The sequence below is a fragment of the Bubalus bubalis genome, chromosome 2 (genome assembly GCF_019923935.1).
Source record: "Bubalus bubalis isolate 160015118507 breed Murrah chromosome 2, NDDB_SH_1, whole genome shotgun sequence".
NCBI classification, from domain to species: domain Eukaryota; kingdom Metazoa; phylum Chordata; class Mammalia; order Artiodactyla; family Bovidae; genus Bubalus; species Bubalus bubalis.
Window position 1 is genome coordinate 89,555,659 of NC_059158.1, and position 22,091 is coordinate 89,577,749.

Here is a 22,091-nt window from a genome sequence, read left to right on the forward strand (position 1 = left end):
TGACTAAATGGACATGAGTTTGAGCAAGCTCCAGGAGATGGCGATGGACAGGGAAGCCTGGCGTGCTGCAGTCCATGGGGTCACAAAGAGCCGGACACAACGGAGTGACTGAACAAAGATACAGTTATCATCCCTATTTTACAAATGAAGAAATTGAGGAGTGCACTGGATCCACTTAATAGAATGAAAACAATGAGTAGAATGTAAAAAGCATCCAACTGTCTCACAGGAATTTGAGAAACAACAACCACACCATCATGACCTGCTTTCATGGACCAAGGTCTCCAGCAGCTACAACTTGCACTAAAACTTTGTTTTGTGATTGACAGATTTGAAGGCAGAAGATTAAAGTAGAATATGTGAGAAATTGCTTTTAAAATTTACAAGTCAACCTGTGAGAACTGAAAATCAGAGTTCTCTCTTGGTTAACTGATGCTGGGTCAGGCAGAAAGCAATTAGCTACCTATTCCAAAAAATTCTTACTCTTGGAAGAGAAAAGTACGATCCAACTAAATATCTTCCCAATCAAGAATAACAACTGTGGGACACCCCTGGTGGTTCAGTGGCTAAGACTCTATGCTCCCAATGAAGGGGGTCTAAGTTCGATCCCTGCTGCTGCTACTGCTAAGTCGCCTCAGTCGTGTCCGACTCTGTGCGACCCCAGAGACGGCAGCCCACCAGGCTCCCCCGTCCCTGGGATTCTCCAGGCAAGAACACTGGAGTGGGTTGCCATTTCCTTCTCCAATGCATGAAAGTGAAAGGTGAAAATGAAGTCGCTCAGTCGTGTCCGACTCTTAGCGACCCCATGGACTGCAGCCCACCAGGCTCCCCTGTCCATGGAATTTTCCAGGCAAGAGTACTGGAGTGGGGTGCCATTGCCTTCTCCGAGTTTGATCCCTAGTCAGTGAATAGATCCCATATGCTGCATGGGATCCAGCGTGCCACAATGAAGACTCGGTACAGACAAATAAATATTAAAATAAAAGAATATTAAAATTAAATATTAAAATAAAAGAACTTGCTCATAAAGATGCCCCTTAAGACCTCTGCCTCACTGAACCCACAAATGCACAGCTATTGTGCTGAAAACTCTGTCTAATTCCAGCCAGTTCCTCATCTTGCAAGAGCTGCCTGAAAAATCACTCAGCTCAGGCCCTAAAAACCTAAAATTATCCTGCCCTGTATGGTGATGCTCATCAACAGGTTTTTTTCTGGTGGTATGGGAGACGTTAACAGTTGACATCAAGCATATATTTAACTATGTATCATGGTAGCATTGTGAATTTGTCAGTAAGACGACCAAGTCTTAGCACAGCCTTACTGGTATAAAACAAGCATTTGGATCTTTCCTGATGTGCCCCAAAACTAGACCAGAAGTTTATAAACTGGGGGGCCCACTGACACTGTGTGTGATAGGACAAAGTATTTACAACGACTGGCTCATGGACCTTCAAATGCCCGCCATCCACAGCCCCTTGAGTTCCTGACTTCCACCCAAGCTGCCATGAAGTGTGTCATGAGACCCTGCCAACCTGGCCAAACAGACTGGACCAGAAATAAGGTTCTGACAAGTAAAAACACTATGTCAAAGAGACATCTTCACTCCTATGTTCACAGCAGCAGTACTGACAACAGTTAAGATATGAGAACAACCTGACCAGCTGTCAACAGATGAATGGATAAAGAAGTTGTGGTATATACACATATACACTGTGGAATATTATTTAGCCATAAAAAGAAGGAAATCCTGCTATTTGCAACAACATGGATGAACCCTGAGGGGATTATACTAAATGAAACAGTCATACAGTATATGATCTAATTTACACATGAAACCAAAAAAAAAAAAAAAAAGAATGTATAAAAATAGAGAGTAGAATGGTAAGTTACCTAGGGGTGAAGATGGAGGAATTGTGGAAAGATTGATTATGGGTAAAAATATTTGAATGTAGAATTTAAAAAATATAAGACATTTCCCCCAAAACTCGTAGACAAGGAGATCAAAAAAATATTTTTTTAAGAAAAGAAATGGAGATCATATTTGTGGTCACCAGAAGCAGACAATGGGGAATTGGATGAAGGTAGTCAATAGGTACAAACTTCTAGTTATAAGATAAATGAGTTGCCATTTAGTTGCTAAGTCATGTCTAACTCTTTTGTGACCTCATGGACTATAGTCCTCCAGGCTCCTCTGTCCATGGGATTTCCCAGGCAAGAATACTGGAGTGGGATGCCATTTCCTTCTCCAGGGGATATTCCCAATCAAGGGATCAAAACCACAACTCCTGTATTAGCAGGTGGATTCTTTACCACTGAGCCACCAGGAAAGCCCAAGACTGGGAACGTAAAGGACAACATGGAGACGATGGCTAGCCATGCCGCATGGTATGTTTGAAAGTTGTCAAGAGAGTGAACTTAAGAGTTCTCATAACAAGGAAAAACACAATTTTCTTTCTTTTTCTTTTTGTATCTGTATGAGATGATGGCTATGAACGAAACTGATTGTGGTAATCATTCCACAATACCTGTAGTCAAGTCATTGTGCTGTTCACCTTAAACTTACACAGTGCTATATATCAATTATGTCTTCAAAAAACTGGAAAAAGGGCAGAAACAGGGTTCTAACAACGGCAACTCTATATGTTAGACATAAGGAAAGCAGAGGCTTCTGAATTGGTGGGACACGAGAAACAGACCAACAGGGGTGTCAAACAGCATGTTAATCTTATTCATTCTGGGGATAAGGGAGGGAAATAGGAAAAGTCAGAAGCCAAGAGAAGTAAAGACGGAGGCAGCAGTAGAAACAGCTAGAGACTTGAGAGAGGATCAGAGTCATGAGTGTGCCGAGTCACCAGGGAACATCAGATGCTCGGTTTGAATGGACCATACAATGTTGGAGCCGTTGAGCTGTGGGAGCATCCTGCACTGAGGCTCGTAGTGTTCAGTTTTCCACCTAGCTTGCAGTGTTGCTGGTGAGATGATTGGTTGTAATAATAATAAAGTAATAAGCAACATTTATTTATCTTTTGCAGAGGTTCAATCTAACACAATTATATCCACAGATCTGAAATGTTCAGTTCTACGAATTTTGAAAGTCGTCACCACCAACCAAAACTGGATGGAACAGTTTCATGATCCCAGAAAGTTCTCTTGCACCCCTTTCTAGTCAACTCTTCTTATACCAGAGCTCCAAAGACTAATGTGCCTCTTCTTGTGCTTCAGACACAATGTCCCCTTCTTTGTCCCCACGAGAAGTCTTGGGTCCAACTTCTTTCATTTCTTTGGAGAGTAATCCATGTGGTTGTGAGTATCAATAGTTGGTTTCCTTTCATGGCTAAGTAGAATTCCATGGCAAGAATGTGCTAAAATTTATCTTTTCTCCTGTTGATGAACATTTGGATTATTTCCAGTTTGAGCCTAAGAGAAGAGGCTGTTATAGAGATACATGCTCAACTCTTTCAGTGGATATGTATTCTAATTTTCTTTGGTTCTGGGTCATAGGATTAATGCACACTTACATTTATGAGAAAGTGTAAAACTGTTTTCCAAAGTGATTGTATCATTTTGCCCTCCTAATAGCCACAGATGAGAATTCTAGTTGCTCTGTATCATTGTCAACATTCAGTATCATCAGTCTTTTTCATTTTAACCACTCTTTTGGGTGGAAAGGGTATTTCATTGTAGCTTTAATATGCAGTTCCCTGAGGATTAATGATGTTGAATGCCTTTTCATGTATTTGTATTTCTTTTTTTTGTGACGTATTTTCCCATTAAAAAAAACAACAACCTGAGTGGTTCATCAATTTTTGACTTGTAGCAGTTCTTCATGTATTCTGGATATGAATACTTTTCCAGATAAATACGCTGTATGTGTTTTTCCAGTCAGTAGCTTGCCTATTCATTTTCTTAGTGATTTCTTTGATGAAAGAACGCATACTGTTTTGAGTACCAGACATAGTATTAAGTGCTTTACCAGTGTTATTTTATTTATTTTCAAACTTTTATAAGTTAGATATTCATCTTTCCATTTTACAGATGACAAAATCAATGCTGAGGGAAGTTAAACAATTTACACACAGTTCAAGGATATGACAGGCTGAATTTGAATTACTTAGTCTGACTTCAGAGCCTGAGGGTCTAGCTACATGGCTTTATTCTTCTGTTTTAATCACAAAGCCACATCTTTACAGAGACCAGAATAGTGGTTAGGGGAGGGGAGGGAGCAGAAGGAGGGGTGGTATGTAGGGTAAAGGGGATCAACTGTACGGTGACAGACAGAAAGTAAATTGTTGGTGGTGAGCAGGTTGTAAGGAATACAGAAGTAGAAATAAATGTTGTACATACCAAACTTACATAATTTAAAAAATGCAATAAAATAATAAAGTTAAGACAAAAAAATAGGAGAATGTAAAACAATACTGAAAGTTATGAGCATCAGAAGCTTATAGAATTGACCTGGATGTTATATGATATGGGAAGTAGAGTTTAGATCCAAGAAAGTTATCAATAATGAGATTGTTGTAAGGTTAAAAAAAAAACAAAACCCAACCAAAAACCTGTCCTTGAAGTCAAGACATCTGAGCCTTTTTTCCTGACCATCTGAAAGAACCTCCCTCGGGCAGTCGTGAACTCTATCCCTAGACAGTGCAGACCTGTTTCTGAAAACCCACAATGTGCTTTAACCACTTTGATGCTAAATAGACACAGATGAGTTCCCAGCTTGATCCCGTGCGCTTTATTCCATCATCGATTGCTCTAAAAGCAAGAAGTTCCTTATGTTCATACTGACCAGCCATAGAATTCTTGGCACCATAAAACTGCTTTGAAGTGAGGTTATAAAGTTCAGAGAAGAGAGGTCTCCTTCTGGGGAGCCATTCAGTTTTGAGGCTTGTCTTGTCCTTCTCTTAATTCTCCCCCATTATTTACATATAATCACCACCTCATCCTCTTAGACAGGGTCCTCCGTGCAGTACTAGCCAGACTCTCCTAGATAGGGTACTATTGTATGGATAGCCACCTGACTGCTGCTAAATATTTATGCTCTTTGTTTTCTTAAGGATGTCCCATGTTCAATAAAATATCAACATCTGAACTTGCATTACACAGTTCTTTGCCACAGCTCAATGATTTATAAAGGCTTGATTGTTGTAATACTTGAACTTACATAACAGCAAAGAATACCATACGTTAGGAAGTGCTATGCTGGGTAGAAGAGTCAGCAAGAGCAATAAAACTTCAGGGGACAAAGGGTTCAGGAAAGCCCAAGTACTCAGGGCTGAACAGAACTCTGCAGCAGAGGGAGGGATCAGGGCTTTCCCAGAATGACAGGTAAAGAGAGAAATCATGGGTGCAAGGCCCTGGTCAGTAGGAGGCCTGCAAAAGAGAAGGCCCCACGGGCTGAGGAAGCTGTTTAATGTACGGCTGACAAAGGGCAAAGAAGGTCCTGGAAATGTTTACAGGGTGCTCCAGCACGTAACCTTCTCCCACCAGTCCTGTGAGCCTTGTGCTCTGGGCTCCTCATGTGCAACGTGGAGATGGGATTGGGTTTGTCTCACTTGAAATGATTCAGTGTTCATCTTGGTTTGATTGGTCTCAAAGGAATTGTTTTATAAAGTGCGATGGCTTGCACTGCTATTTCCTCAAACTCACGTTCCTTTTCATTCCCTTTTAAATGCCAAAACTGGGAGCCATAAAAGTCGGCTCTTTTGGCCATCTGACTTTCTGCTGGCGTTAGAATCCAATAAAACAGACAAAAACACTCCTAGACATTTTTTTTTTCTGGTTTCAAGTGAATATCAAAGGCATTTTATGGGTAACTGATCAAGTTCTAGTTCAAAAAAGCAGATTAAATATATGGTTACAGCAAAAAGACAAAGGTACCTGCTGTATGACTTTGGGGAGCTTAAGTTTTCTAAGCCTCAATTTCCCGAGGATGATGATAATATCTATCCTATGTGTTCACGAGGGACGCTAAATAAGACGATGGTGGTGGTGGCGGTTTAGTCGCTACGTCGTGTCTGACTTATGCGACCCCATGGACTGTAGCCTGCCAGACTCCTCTCTCCGTGAGATTCTCCAGGCAAGAATACTGGAGTGGGTTGCCATTTCCTTCTCCAGGGGATCTTCCCAACCTAGGAATCAAACCCGGGTCTCCTGCATTGCAGGCAGATTCTTTCCCAACTGAGCTATAAGGGAAGCCCAAATTAGATGATAAATGTATTAAAAAAAAATCACCTAGTACATAACAGTATTCGCTACATGTTAGTTCCCCTTCCATTTCTGCTGGGCTTCACTTATTTCATCTGTAAAACGGGACTTGCCTCATCCTTACCTCACAAGAATCAAAGGAGAAACACTGTATAAAGACAACTTCATAAGCTGGGAAGTGCTACATCACTAGTTGTTACTGTGATACAGGTTATTTTATTTTCATCATATTTGAATCAGTCACTCCTCTGTGTTCCAGGTATTCCTTAAATTAAAAAAAAAAAGAATAAGAATGAGAAGTGATCTGTGGGTCCCAAACCTCCATTCTGAAGGGACTGGGGTATAAAGCAGCAAGAATAAGAGCTTTAAGATTTAGTAGGAAGGAGAAGAATAGCATTTTAATGGGAGGGAGGAGAAAAAAATCTCCCAAACCCTCTTCCAGACAAAGAGCATTTTAGATATTATCTTCAAAATTCAACTTGAAAAGGTATCGGATTATAAAAAATAATTGTATATATTTTACCATGTTGCAGAAACTCAGAGACCCAGAGGTTCTCTAGTCGTTGAAGAATCAGCTTTATTGACTTGTTTTGAAATAACACTCTTAATTCCTTCCCATAACAGGATATTACAATGGAAGTGTCGACTAAATACTAAGATGCCATAGATGTGACATTCCGAGTGGAGGCCACATCATGGTGACTGTTTGCAGAATGGAGAACAGTTTTCTAATTCATGACCCTTTACCCCAGAGGGAGGTGAGTCCTGGGGCAGGGAGGGGGAAATCAAAAGATGGGGGAAGGTGGGGAGGCCGGTACCAGGGCAGGGATAGAGGGGGTGTGGCCCTGAGAATGGAATGCACTCCATACTTCCTGAGAGTTGTACCAGAAATTCCCAATGATGGGACTCTCCGAAAAACCCACAAAAGGAAAAATCAGTTGTGATTTTTAGCAAGAAACTTGGAAACTTCCCTCACCCGCTTTTCCCGATCCTTCTCCACTCAAGTTAGCAAGTTGGGGCCCTGAGAGGGATAAGGGGAAGCAGATTTCTCCAGCAGCAGCCCTAAATCTATCTGACTTTTAATTTTTGTATTGATCAGGCATCCTAATTACTGAATAGAGACTGTGTGTGACCAAAAAGGACCATAATGCAATTTCTCCCTGAGGCCCTGGGAGTCAGCAGATGAGTCCCATGCCTGCCTGGGTATGGGTAATGAGTTTTTGGGTTATCCCCCTCCCTAGGGATCAGAGGAAATGTGTGAGAGTGTGTTTTGATTGTCATGATGGTTAGTGGGGAGGCCACTGGCATTTAGAGGGCAAGGACCGGAATGCTAAATATTCCAAAAATCATTCTGCTTGGAATGCTAACAGCGCCTTGGTTGAGACACAGGCATGGAGGCAGGATCACCTCTTCTCTGAACAAATCTTGAAAAGGCCATGGAAGGCAAGAATAGAAGTACATTTTGATCATATCATCATTCATGCTCATTCACCATATCCTTTTCTTCTGGGTTGAAACCCTGTTTTGGGCTTTCTGCACTGACTGGAGAGTTCTTCTCCACAGCTGTTCAACTATGTCCTGGATGCTCTTGGATGAATTAGAAGTGGGTGGTGGAGTGGGGGAGGATCCAGCAGAAGGTACACTGACTGTGTGATTCAGCTTGCTGTGACTGAAGACAGGCTTAGTCCCCGATCTGAGGAGACATGGGCCACCCTGATGGTGCAGGCTGAACAACTTCATCCTAATTCCTGAAACCCATACACATGCTACCTTACAAGGCAAAAAGGACTGTGCTGATGAGACTAAGATTTCGAGATGTGAAGATTAACCTGGTGAGACATGGAATACTTCCCATCATGTTAGTAAACAAGGATGTCACAGTCATCAGTGATTTCAGCCCTCTAATGTAAGCCAGTGAGCCTTAAGGGCACTCAGGAAGGAGAATACCTGTGCTCTAGCAGCCATCAGACTGCAGCCACCCTCTATGGTGAGCCCCAAGGGAGCTCAGGATGTGAAAAACACAGGTTACTATCCCAGGAGGGCTGACATGCATATGAAAGGGATGATTTCAGTGTGCCCAGACTCTTGCATCTTCCCGTACATAGAAACGTGCTAAATTCCTTAACCTGGGATATCTGGTTTTCCTTAATTAACAATAATTTTTTGATATTCAGGCTACCTGCCCTTTGTGGTGAAACTTCTACATAACCTGACTCCTCCCCTCGCCTCCTTATAGCAGTTCTCTCAGGGTTACTTGAGATGCTGTCTACTGGGCTTGAAGTCCCCAAAATTCTCACCAAATAAAATAAAACTCTCAACTTTCAGGTTGTGAATATTTTTTAAGTTGACACAGGATTATCCAGGTGGGCTCAATGTACTGGGTTCTTACAAGAGGGAAGCAAGAGAATCAAAGTCAGAAAAAGGAGATGTGACCACAGAAGCCAAAGGCGGAGTGATGTGTTTTGTAAATAGATGGAGGCAAGTAACCGATAGAAGCTGGGAAAGACAAGAAAATGGATTCTCCTCTAGAGCCTCCAAAAAGATACACAGCCCTGTTGACGTCTTGATTTAACCCACAAGGCGAGACAGATTTTGGACGTCTGATCACCAGGACTTAAGATAGTTAATCTGTTTTTTCAAAGCCACTATGTTGGTGGTAATTTGTTACAGAATCAATAGGAAAACAACGCACCTGGTTTAAAGTGTAACACAAACGTTCCTACTGAGGAAACCCTAGTAGTTCTCAGAATTTTTCCTAAAGAGTCTCTACATCACAAAAGACCCCTCTGTACCCATTCTGAAGATTCCAAGGAGATAGGAAAGCAAGTTTGACAGTATCTCCCTCTAGAACCTGTGAGCAATTTGCAAACATAGCACATTACTCTGTGGTATATCTGGAGAGTCCACATTAAATAACAAGGATTTTTATATCATCTATTCTATTTTCCTAAATATCCCCTCTCCATCTAAATGAATAATTGAGTACTTACTCTGTCACCTGCAGATGTGATTGCTAAGTTGCTTCAGTTGTGTCTGACTCAGTGCGACGCTATGGACAGTAGCCTGCCAGGCCCCTTTGTCCATGGGATTCTCTGGACAAGAATACTAGAGTGGGTTGCCATACCCTTCTCCAGGAGAGCTTCCCAACCCAAGGATTGAACCTGCATTTCTTACGTCTCCTGCATTGGCGGGTGGGTTCTTTATCATAGCACCACCTGGGAAGCCTCCTACTCCATCATATCAAGGATGCAAAGTTTTTGCTTTCATTTTGAAAGGACTCCTCACACCCCACAAATTTCCTGGATTAGAGCCAATGCCACCTTAGATCTTACAGAAGTCTTGATTAGCAAAGTAAAATAAGAGAACATTAAGTGAACATTGTTGGGAAGACAAAAAGAACCTCCTTTACTCAGCAGACCTGAGCGTTTACAAGAGCAGTAATTATGTTACCATCTTGCACAATTTCTGAGGATGTATGCAGAAATACATTCTACCACCAACAACTGACCTTCTTTCTCTTTCTTCAGCCAGAGATAAATATTTAGCTACAAACTTCAAGACAGAATAAAGCCAGATTTTTCATTTATCTGACAAGAAAGCCGAGTATCAGATGCTTAAATCATTAAGGAGAAAAGACAGCCTAATGCTGTTGTAAAACAAAAGATTAACTAGGAGTCAACAGGTTCTCTTATAGTCTGTTTTCAACTCATCTCAGTGGGAAAAAATGTTAATTCACTCAGAATGGGATATCATGGCACTGAGTCTGGGTTCTTGAAAAGGTCTGTTTTCTCTCAGGAATACTTAGTCTGGCATAGGGAAAATGAAAACAAGTTGAAAAAAATCATTCCTGGGTAGTAATTTTTCTCTGGAGACTTAAATAAGAAAAGCAGCATTTACGTTGAATAGAAAGCTTTCTCTACAAGCTCATTTTGAGTGTCAAGTAAAAATGTACAAAACAGTCTCCCCTGGCAGCTTGAATCCAAATATAACTGCTTAAAAACAAAATTTCCAGAAGATAACATATTTCCTTTTGTCAAGGGAAAAACTGGGAAGAAGTTTATATGTGTGTTTAATAGGAAACAAAGTAAGCAGTATATGAAATTAATGTTGCATATCAGAGCCTAATTTTGCTAAAATCTGACAAATGTGAGAAACACATTCAATGTTATTAATCAGTGTGTAATTATATCAGTATTCCATGTAAACCTGTTACTCAATGTAACTAGCCTGCTGCTGCTGCTGCTGCTAAGTCGCTTCAGTCGTGTCTGACTCTGTGCGACCCCATAGACGGAAGTCCACCAGGCTCCCCCGTCCCTGGGATTCTCCAGGCAAGAACACTGGAGTGGGTTGCCATTTCCTTCTCCAATGCATGAAAGTGAAAAGTGAAAGGGAAATCGCTCAGTCGTGTCTGACTCTTAGTGTCCCCATGGACTACAGCCCACCAGGCTCCTCCATCCCTGGGATTTTCCAGGCAAGAGCCTACGCGGCTGTGTTAGATGAAGGTCCAGTTATGGAAACGTGTGGCTAACCAGTTACATTCAGTGAACCAACTGCATTTGGCATCCACTCAGCACTGGGTTATTCTCTGGCTTCACTGAGGCTGGCACGGGGACTTGTGGGCCTCTTCTCCATCCTATAACCCTGTTTATCCCGGTGACATTTTCAGTAACCTCATTCCCTTCTCCAGCAACACTTAGCCACCTGCCTCCTTGACCCTCAAGGGTGCTCTGACCACACCCTTCCTATTGTCTCCCCTGCTGCCAGCTCTCTGACCCCGCAGAGACTCTGAACCCTTGAGACTTTTTTCTTCCTGCTGTCAGCACCTTTTGCTCCTTAGCTCATCTAGAAAGGATTCCTGTCACTCACCTGAAAATCAGGGCTAGATTAGATGCCCCAGGCACTGAAAACTGAAAATGCAATGGTGCGCTTGTCCTAGATAAAATTCAAAAAGTATAAAGAAATTCAATTTCTGATTTGTTTCTTAGGGTAACTTTTTTTTTTCTCCCCAGTTGTTTGTTTTGGAGAAGAGGTGGAGAGGAAGCGGTAGGGTTGTGGGGAGAATAAAATACTCTTAAACCTTTTTTGTTGTTGTTTTTTTTTTCATTTCTGTGCACCCTTGCATAGCTGGTACCTCAAGCATGGATTTATTCTGTTCATTGGGTAATTGGAGTCATTCTTTTACAAATACCTTCGTCTTTACCACTCACTTGTTCTCGTGTCCAGCCAGGTGAAATCCAACATTCGTTCAGTTGTGCTCCAACTTCAGTGTACCTGAGAATCACAGAAATGCTTGTTATTATCACTTGATACAAATGAGTTGGGGTCAACAGCCCACCTCAGCACCCACTGGCCATCCTTAGACCTCCCGGAGGATTGCTGGGACTTGGACAGTCCACCCCAAAGTCTTCAGTTACAGGGCCATTTCAGCCCTCACCATGGTGACCCCTTGGCTTGCGGGTCAGCCCTCTCAGCTCATCTTCTTCATCTCCTCTGAGGCCTCTGGGAAATTCTGGTACCATTAGGCCTCCTGAGGGTCAGAGAGGCTAACGCAGTCCATCTTACTGCCTAGATCCATCCTACTGAGGTTGCTACTCAAATACAGCTGCCCAGTGTGGGCAAAGGGCTTGGAAGAGGCCACCTCTTTTCAGGGGTTCAGGAGGGAAATGGGTCATAATTGCCCCCCTACCAAGGCCAGAACTCTCTGGGGATTTATTAGTCATCTCCTGTCTAATAATCCTCCTCTTGTCTCCTATTGCTCCTGCCAATCCAGAAGTCAAGATCTTTCCTTGAAGGAAAACTGCTCCTACATCTTCTAGAATTCCTTCTTCTATGGATCCTGAGAGACCCAGGCTCTTGTTCTCAATATTTAAGAGGAACTTTTTAGAAGATTGAAAGCCTTTTCTCATTCTCAGGAACGGGGCTCTTGGCAATAAAAACTTGAACCTACTGTTTGTTATGTTTTTTTTAAAAGGTCTGTTTTGAGCATCACAACTGAGCAATGATTTTTTTTATATTGCTCTGAATTGCATCTCACCTGTCCCTGAAACAAGCTGAGTTAAAAGATGCTGAGCTATAAAAAATATAGGAACAAAAAAAACATAACACACACGAACACCCCCTGCCAAGGGCTGTCAGGTTTCATTCGGTCTGGACAGCATTTGAAGTAACATGTAACTAGTTGCCAGTGTTTTCAATTGGATGAGTTCACCTAAAAAGTTGTATTTCTGCCTTCTCTTGGGGTCTTGGTGGACCTGGGCTGTGACAGTCACCAGGGCCCATTTTGGGTGATCCTGCCCACCTCGGTTTGTTGAAGCCCTTTCCTGGTGCGCCTCCCACATTTACCTCATGACCCAGCCGCTAAGGACATTTGAAACCACCATCCTCAACAATACTTTTCATTTACTCTCAGTGTCCTTCCTCAGCAAGCCCCTTAAAAGTTATTCCAGATCTTAGCACTTCCTTTAACTCCTTCCCCTCCCCAACATTCATTCCCTGCTGCTGCTGCTGCTAAGTCGCTTCAGTCAGGTCCGACTCTGTGCGACCCCATAGACGGCAGCCCACCAGGCTCCCCCATCCCTGGGATTCTCCAGGCAAGAACACTGGAGTGGGTTGCCATTTCCTTCTCCAATGCATGAAAGTGAAAACTGAAAGTGAAGTTGCTCAGTCGTGTCCGACCCTCAGCGACCCCATGGACTGCAGCCCCCCAGGCTCCTCTGTCCATGGGATTTTCCAGGCAAGAGTACTGGAGTGGGGATTCATTCCACAGATGACCCATTTTACTGACAAAACTGAGACCAAAATTATTGATTCTTCTGTTGTCCAGTCTACAAAATTTCCCATAACTGTCCAGATCTTGCTTCCACTCTCAGAGAATGAACAGTCCTCCTTTTAGTCAAAGCAACCTCCTCAGTTGCTGCTGCTGCTGCTGCTAAGTCACTTCAGTCGTGTCCGACTCTTAGTGACCCCATGGACTGCAGCCCACCAGGCTCCTCTGTCCATGGGATTTTCCAGGCAAGAGTACTGGAGTGGGGTGCCATTGCCTTCTCCGACCTCTTCAGTTATGCTATTTCAAAAACATAATTTTTTTTTTTTATAATTATAGAAATGATATACTCTCATAACCATTCAGGCAGAGTTGAAAATAACAGTAATCCCCTCCACAAACTCACAATGATACTACTCCTCAAAAGTAAGTACTGTTAAATTACTGTTAAATATTTGGAAGAAATCCTGATTTGCACACATACACACAGACAGACATACATATCCTCATATATACCTAAACATATACATATACACAAAATTTTATTATATTTTTCCAAAACTATGATTGTTTATTTTTGTGTCATTTGCATTTTTCTACTTAACAATGCTTATGAATGCATTTATGTGTCAGTACATGTAAATCTGCTTCTAATGGCTGTATAGCATTCTGCTATTTGAGTATGCCATGTTTATTCAAACTTTTTCCAAAATTCCAAAAGTAGTGTATGCCTACTAAAAATAATCCATATTATACTGAAGTGTAAAAAATGAAAGATTCTTCCCTTTCTGTACTTCCCCTGTCCCATTCTCCAAGAGCTAACTATTAGTAACAATTTGCTGGGAACCTTTATGAATTTTTAAAAGTTAGATTTACTGGAGCACAATTCACATACAGTAAAATTCACCTTTTGTAGCATACAAATGCATATGGTTGTGAAACCATCACTGTAGTTGAGATATGGCATATTTTCATTCCCACTCACACACACAAAAAACCCCTCATGCCCCTCTTTAATGACCTTCTCAACACCCACCATGGCAACCATTGACCTATTTTCTGTTCCTATGGTTTTGCTTTTTCCAGAGGGTCATATAAATAGAATAGACAGTGTGCAGTCTTTTGAATGTGGCTTCATTCATTTAGCATAATGCATCTGCAATTCATCCGTATTGATGTATTATCAAGTCCTTATTTTGTCAAGTACATGGAAATGTTTTTGTTTCCAAAAGTGAGATCATGCTATACCTGGAATTTAGCTATTTTTAGCTAAATTTAGCTAATTTAGCTGTTTACTTATTATAAACCTACTTCTGTATCATTTATTACATCTAGATCTAATTCTTTCTTCTGAATCGCTGCCCAGTATTCCTTACAGAGTGTATTTAACTGCTCTTCGTGTATTAGACATTCAGGTCATGTCCAGATTTTCACAATTTTGGCAAATAACAAAGTATGAACCAATAAAACACATACTTGTTCAAAATTTCATGTGCATATGTAAAGTATTTCTATAAGATAGATTTTTTAGAAGTGAAATTGTTACGAGTCAGGTATATGAATAAAATATATTATATTTTAATAAATACTACCAAACTTTTCTATAAAAACTATAAAACTTATATATATTTAAATTCCATTAACCCTGTTTGAGAATGCCTTTTTCTTCATAAACTTACCAGTAACAGATATCAATATTTCTAATTTTTGTTGATCTTATAAACAAAATGTTGGTATCTCATTGTATATCTCTCATCTCTAATGACATTGATTACTAAAAATATATATTTATAAGCTATTTGATTTTTTTCTTCTCTGAAATGCTAGTTTACAGCTTCTGGTCATTTTCCTGTTAGGTTGTCATTTAAAAATGCAGTTGAAAGAATTCTTTAAATACTAGGTAGACTAGAAATGTTTTCTTTGAAGTTTTTATGTGTTTATGGGGTCTATAGGAACTGTATGTTTTATTATCATTCTGTAATACCTTCCTTTATGATGTTTATAAATCATATCATATACAGGGAAACCTTTATACTCTAGGATTTTAAAGCTATTCTCAACTTCAGAGGTTAACTAATCCTTTGCTGATAGACAAGACAGTTGCTTCCAGTTTTTCCTGTTAGAAGCAATGTTGCCCTGAACACTCTTGCACACCTTCTGCCTTTTAAGAGTCTTGTACATTTTCCCCTCTTATGTGAGTATTTTCACAAGATTTTTTTTTTTTGTAAGATAAATCCCTAGAAGCTGGATCAAAGGATAAAGTGAAATGAAGTCGCTCAGTCATGTCCGACTCTTTGCGACCCCGTGGACTGTAGCCTGCCAGGCTCCTCTGTCCATGGGATTCTCCAGGCAAGAATACTGGAGTGGGTTGCCATTTCCTTCTTCAGGGGATCTTCCCAACCCAGGGATCGAACCCTGGTCTCCTGCATTGCAGGCAGATGCTTTATCCTCTGAGCCACCATAGGCCTATTTCAAATTTTGTTTATCTGTGCTCCTGGAGTTCATATTCATTACCCTATTTTGAGACTTCATTCTATCAGGGATTCCCTCTCCTGCACAAACATTTAGCCTCTCCCATCCATGGGCTCTTTCTGTTTGGCCCAGAAGCATGCTCTAGACTCACATCTTTTAAGAAACAAAGCAAAATAAAATAGCTTCCATTGAGTCTGCATTGCTTTCTAGTCGCTACTAGTTTTTTCTTCTCTTTCTGGACAACTTGTCAAAAGGGAGTCCACTCTTCCTCATTGCCCATTACTGCTATCCTCTGCCGTGGGTTTTCTATCCCTGTACTCCATGGATGGAGAAGATCCCCAGGAACCTCCAGAGGGTTTACCCAGTTTCACCTGCAGCTCTTACCCACTCCCTATTTCCTGACACCAGCTCTTTCCTGTTCTCCCCTTCCTGGCCAGACTCTCTTCTCCATCTTCTTTGGGTTCCTTCTTCCAGTGCTCACTCCCTTAACGTTTTTGACTTTGATCTAATGCTCTTCTCTCCACACACATCCATCCTGCTGACTGTGCATGGTCTCGTGAACTTCATGCCAACAGCACCTAGAGTAGGCTAAATAATGGCCTCCAAATACATCCAGGTTCTAACTTTTAGAACCTGTGACTGCTACCTTTTTTGGCAAAAGGGATCTTATGATGCAAAGATTATCCTGGGTCGTCTGTGTGGGCCCAATGTAACCACAGGTGTCCTTATAAAAGGAAGCAGGGGGAGAGAGAAGAAAGCAATGTGATCACAGAAACAAGATGCTAACTGGTGGCTTTGCAGATGAAGGAAGGGCCACCAGCCAAGAAATGTCAGTGGCCCCTAGAGGCAGGAAAAGGCAAGGAGAAGATTCTCCCCTAGAGCCTCCAGGAGGGACCTCCCTGCTGACGTCTTGGCTTTAGCTCAGTGAGACTGGTATTAGACCTCTAAATGCTAAAACTGTAAGAGACTATATTTTTATTAAGTCACTGCTGCTGCTGCTGCTAAGTCGCTTCAGTCGTGTCTGACTCTGTGCGACCCCATAGATGGCAGCCCACCAGGCTCCCCCGTCCCTGGGATTCTCCAGGCAAGAACACTGGAGTGGGTTGCCATTGCCTTCTCCAATGCAGGAAAGTGAAAAGTGAAAGTGAAGTTGCTCAGTTGTGTCCGACTCTTAGTGACCCCATGGACTGCAGCCCACCAGGCTCCCCAAGCTTTGTGATAATACAATGCTCAAATCTATATGTCTAATATCAGAACTCTCCTCTGACCACCAGTCATAGCCATCCGCCTCCTATCTTCAATTTAGCATGACCCAAACAGAATTCATCACTACCTCCCTCCACCTTCTGTGTTTCCCTGATTCATTTAATGGAACCACCATTCCTTGAATCACGCAGATCAGAACCCATGGGTCTTTCTGGCCTCCTCCCACCCACAACCAATAACCATAAGACCCTGCATAATTTGCTGTCCAAATCTTTTTCAAGTACGCTTCCTCTTCTCTATCCCTATGTCTCTCTGCCTATGGATTGATCCCCTCCTCCAAACCACCCTCCACACCAAAGCCAAGAGGAAGATGAACCTTCTACAAGGCAAACATGCCAAAGCTCCTTCTTTTAACAATTGCCCAGAGTCAAGTCTCGGCTCCTTGACAGACAATATAAGAATCTCCCAATTTCTAGCCACATTTTCTGTTATTCCCTGCCTTGAACTCTAGTGACACTGAGCTGTTTGCCATTTCCCCACCTGTACTAGGTACTCACGTGTCTTCATGGTCACAGACCCAGCAGCTTGGTCTTTCTGTGAAGGATGCCTGTTAGCTAACTATAATAGCTGTGGCCGGAGGGTCAGACTTCTAATTAAACATGCATCTAGGGGCTGACTATAATCCTTTCCAGAGGCCATAGGGAAAGGGAAAGTGAAGTTGCTCAGTCGTGTCCGACTCTTTGCAACCCCATGGACTGTACCCTGCCAGGCTTCTCCATCCATGGGATTTCCCAGGCAAGAATACTGGAGCGGGTTGCCATTTCCTTCTCCAGAGAGGACATAGAGGCAGGTGCTATCTTTGCATTCTCCCTCTGGCATGCTCCAGAGTGCCAGTGTCCCCTAAAGAGAGCTTTGCGTGCATCTGACACCCTGATTTTTATGTCTGGTGCCCCCAGTTTTGTGCATGTTTCCCAGGGAATGCTGCTTTGATGTCTAGCTCTGGTGACAGGGGGAGAAGGGGGCTTGCATTCCTGGGTCCTGCGGGCAATTGGAGTGATGACTCTTGGCAGGATACCACCCCCAGAATACTGCACAGGTAGCAGACTGGGGCACCCACCACCATCCTTCTGTGAAGGAGGTCTTTTGCTTGTCCTGGAGCTCTGGGCTGAGGAGCCGGCTTTGTATTGGGCATGCATCTAGTAGCCTACAGAGCTGCTCTCAAAGAATGTAGACTGTAGATGTTATCTTGGCCTTTCTCCAGCTTGCTAGTATCTCCCAAAGAAGAACTTATATGCTTGTCTGGAACCCTTAAATTTGTAACTGCTGCCCAGAGGATATCTCCAGATTGCCTGGTTGTGGTGGCCTTCAGGGCTTATGCTTGTGGTCTTACAGGAGTATATATTTTTGCATAATTTTAAAAGCTGCTCGCTGAAGGTCTGGCTTTCAATCAGTCCAAATGTAGGTACAAAGAGCCTCCCCACCCTTAACACTGAAGTCTTGGTACATCCTCAATTACTGGGAGTTATTGAATATAGCTGCTTTAATAGTCACAAAAGTCTAAGAGACAACTATGATAAACTAGGGCAGGACTGAGTGACAAAGTTCATCTCCTACAGGAGGCCACTCCTTCAAGACTGCAAGTGGTGTTTTGTTTTTGTTTTTTATCTACTGCATAGAAAGCAACAGAGAGTCAAGCAAAATGAAGAAACAGAAGACTATCTTCCAAATGAAAGAACAAGATACAACTTTAGAAAAAACCTCAATGAATCAGATTTCATTTACCCTGATAGGGTTCAAGGTAGCAGTCATTAAATTAGTCACTGAACTGGGGAGAAGAATAAATGAACACAGTGATAGAACAAAGACATTGAAACTATAAGAAAGTACCAGTGGAAGTCACAGAGAAGACAATAATAGAGCTGAAAAATACACTCAGTTCAGTTCAGTCAGTCAGTCATGTCTGACTCTTTGCGACCCCATTGACCACAGCACGCCAGGCCTCCTTGTCCATCATCAACTCCCAGAGTTTACCCAAACCCATGTCCATTGAGTTGGTGATGGCATCCAACTATCTCATCCTCTGTCGTCCCCTTCTTCTCCCACCTTCAATCTTTCCCAGCATCAGGGTCTTTTCAAATGAGTCAGCTCTTCGCATCAGGTGGCCAAAGTATTAGAGTTTCAGCTTCAACACCAGTCCTTCCCATGAACACTCAGGACTGATCTTCTTTAGGATGGGCTGGTTGGATCTCCTTGCAGTCAGTCCAAGGGACTCTCAAGAGTCTTCTCCAACACCACAGTTCAAAAGCATCAGTTCTTCAGCACTCAGCCTTCTTTATGCTCCAACTCTCACATCCACACATGACTACTGGAAAAACCATAGCCTTGACTAGATGGACCTTTGATGGCAAAGTAATATCTTTGCTTTTGATATGCTGTCTAGGCTGGTCATAACTTTCCTACACTAGAGGGGTTCAAAAGCAGATAAAATGAAGAATAAAGAATCAGTGAACTTGAAGACAAGGGATGGGACTAATCTAATCAGAGTAGCAAAAAGAAAAAATAATTTAAAAATTGAAGATAGCTTAGAGAACATATGAGACAACATCAAATGAGCTAACACTTGCATTATAAGACACCCTGAAGAAGAAAGAAAGGGGCATCAATTTTATTTGTAGAAATAATGGCTGAAAAATTTTTTTTACTCTGTTGAGCATTGAACAAATGTTGTATGCAATAGAAAATTTCCTACAAAAGTCCCCTAATCTGTCCTTAAAATGATTGGTGTCTAGTTCCCAACATCTGCCCTCTTTCATTTTTAAATGATCACTAGCTCCTCGTTTCACTCTATAGGCCACTTCACCTTCCTCATAAGTGTCTGCCATGGAAAAGTGCAGTTGACTGGATTTTTAAAAGCCTGGAAGAACTAAGCAGCATGTCCACCAGACCCAGGAGTGCATACTTGCTTTGAAATTCGGCTCCCTTAGAATCACTTGACCCATGATGTCCACTGTCAGACGGCTTATTTCTTCATCAGTCCACAGTCGAGCTCATCACTCAATCTTTCCTTGCACTTGATGTGTTTGGTTAAACCCTTCCATTATCTCTAGGCTCCCTCTTTTGGTGCCTTTTTCTGCCCATTTTAATCTTGCAGCAGTTCTCTCTTCTTTAGCTTTTGGAGGGAGTGTTTCTGCTCTTCTGTGACCCTTTTGTGCTCTCATCATCTCCATTCTGTTTCATCTGTTCTTTGATTTCTCTATTTCTGCCCCAGTGTCTTCACCTTGGTTTTATCTGTCTGTGCTCTCCCTTTTGCGACAATATCTATTTTATTCTTAAAAGCCTTTGGCTATATTTCTGTGGAGAGAACTCTTTTTATGTCATTAAAAAAAAATGTTTCATTTTTCTGAAATCTTTAAGGGGGAGCATGACTTTGGTTCTTCGCTTCTCTACCCAATTCCCTATGTTTTAAGAAATTAATTTCAATCTCTACCAATGCATGAATAGAAATGATAAAACGTTTCACTTTAAATTTTATGACCTATAGCACTTTTGCTTGTGATACTCTCAAAGTACTACATTCAAATGGCTAGCTAGCACAGACAGCTAAATAAATACCCCTCTCTCCAATCTAGTGATTTTTAAACTTGAATAATTGATAGACTTTTTTTAAAAAAAAAGGAAAAAAAATCTTCTGGACACACAGTATTGACCAAAATTATTTTATTTATGATAAATTGCTGTTTTAATACAGATGTGGTTCTGGCTAATATGGGCAGTTTCCTGACTCTAGAAAGCCTTAGAAGACTCAGTTCTCTCACATTCTTTTCAAACTATTCTGAAACTTCTGTTCACAAAGAACATTTATGTGGTAAGCCCTCCTTTCTTCTTTTTTCACAGCTTTTGGATAATTATAGTAGCGGTATGATTGACCCCAATGAGACTAGGGTTGAAAAGACTAGCACAAACTTGAGCCTGAGGTTTTGTTTCATACCTGCTGATAAACTGTGCATACAGGTCATCCAGATATGCTTTTGCAATTATTCAGATTGATTTGGAAAGCTCTAATAGAAAACATTCACATTTTTGTATCTACATCTTCCAGGCTGATAACAAATACTTCACTGAAGGGGTCAGCGTTTGTTTATCCCTGGCCGCAGCTCCTTTCCTAAGATGCACTTGACTTCTCCCCCAGACTCATGCCTTTTGCTGGACACAGGAGAGGCATCTTGTGCACATTTTCCTTTTTCTGCGTGCACTCTTTCTTTTGAGGGTTCAGGTATAAAAATTGCATCTTTCCTCTCAACCTGTTCGCTTCCATGATCTTTCCAAACTTTTAAACAAAAATCTGGAAATCTGAACTTGGGTGGCTCTTTTCCCATTGAGGAATTTGGTTAGTCCCAAAGCAGTCCTTTCATACATAGATTTCTCTCTTCAAATCAGCTCTATTTCTTAAGCCCAAGTTACGTTCATATCCTCTATATCTTTCTGGAGATTTCTAAGCTTCATCTCCAGCCTGCATTCTTATGGGATAATGGAGACAGCTCTATATTTGATATTAAAAGATTCCCAGAGAAACTTCACCAATTAACAAGCTATAAAGCCTTGAGAGAATCTTAACTTCTGTGAGGTTTAATTCTCTCATCTGTAAAATGGAATGACAGCTATCATCTCTCACGACTGTTGTGAAGATGTCATGAAATACTGTATGCAAATCATTTAGATGAAGTTTTGCTTATCTTAACATGTGTGTGTGTGTATTTTCTTTTAGTCTTCTGATATTTCCTCTGAAATTTTTCCTCTATTTCCTTTGGCTCTTCATTTTTCTTGGCTCAGGTTCTCTGTCACTGCTTTCTCTAATTAACTATTGATTGATCATTCATGCATCCTATCCTATTTGGATAAAAATGTTGAGATCCTGAAGAATTGGCATCAGCCTTGCTGGAGGCAGCGAAACTATCTTGGGGTAAGGTGACTCCCTAAGGACATGGAGTCAAGATGCTATACTCTCCTTGGACTTGAGTTCCATCTAAAGAAAGCCTATTGTACAGGAAGAACTTAATAATTGTTGAATAAATCATTTTCATGTTCTACTACCATTAATTTACCCTTCTTTATTCCTACCTCAACCAACTTTTTTTTTTCCTCTGAGTGACCTCAGAATTATTTTAAGTGTTCTCTTTATCCTTTTCCTCAACAGGAGGTATTTACTACACCTTTTGTTTCCCCTGACAAGGGCATGTTTACCTTTTTCTTTCTTTCCACTTGAAAGTCATCTTCATTTTCTACTTCCTCTCCAGAAGTCCACTTCTGTTTTCCCAGATTCCACAGCAGTAATTTCTGTGGCTGTTACTGCCTCCGTTCTTCGTGTGTGTGTGCGTGTGGTTTTGTTTTGGTTTCTGGCTTTTGTGGCTAGTCTAGCAATCCAAGTCTCCCTTTTATGGTGAAG

At 41.5% G+C, this 22,091-nt stretch overlaps 1 long non-coding RNA gene across 1 annotated transcript in view; it reads right to left on the reverse strand.

Annotated features, from left to right (window-relative positions):
* LOC123331327 overlaps positions 1 to 11,480 on the reverse strand; it is a 33,924-nt gene extending 22,444 nt beyond the window's left edge. Inside the window, exon 1 of the long non-coding RNA XR_006547889.2 lies at positions 11,415 to 11,480. This is a non-coding gene — a long non-coding RNA (uncharacterized LOC123331327). The remainder of the gene's footprint in view (positions 1 to 11,414) is intronic.
* Positions 11,481 to 22,091: the final 10,611 nt, after the last annotated feature.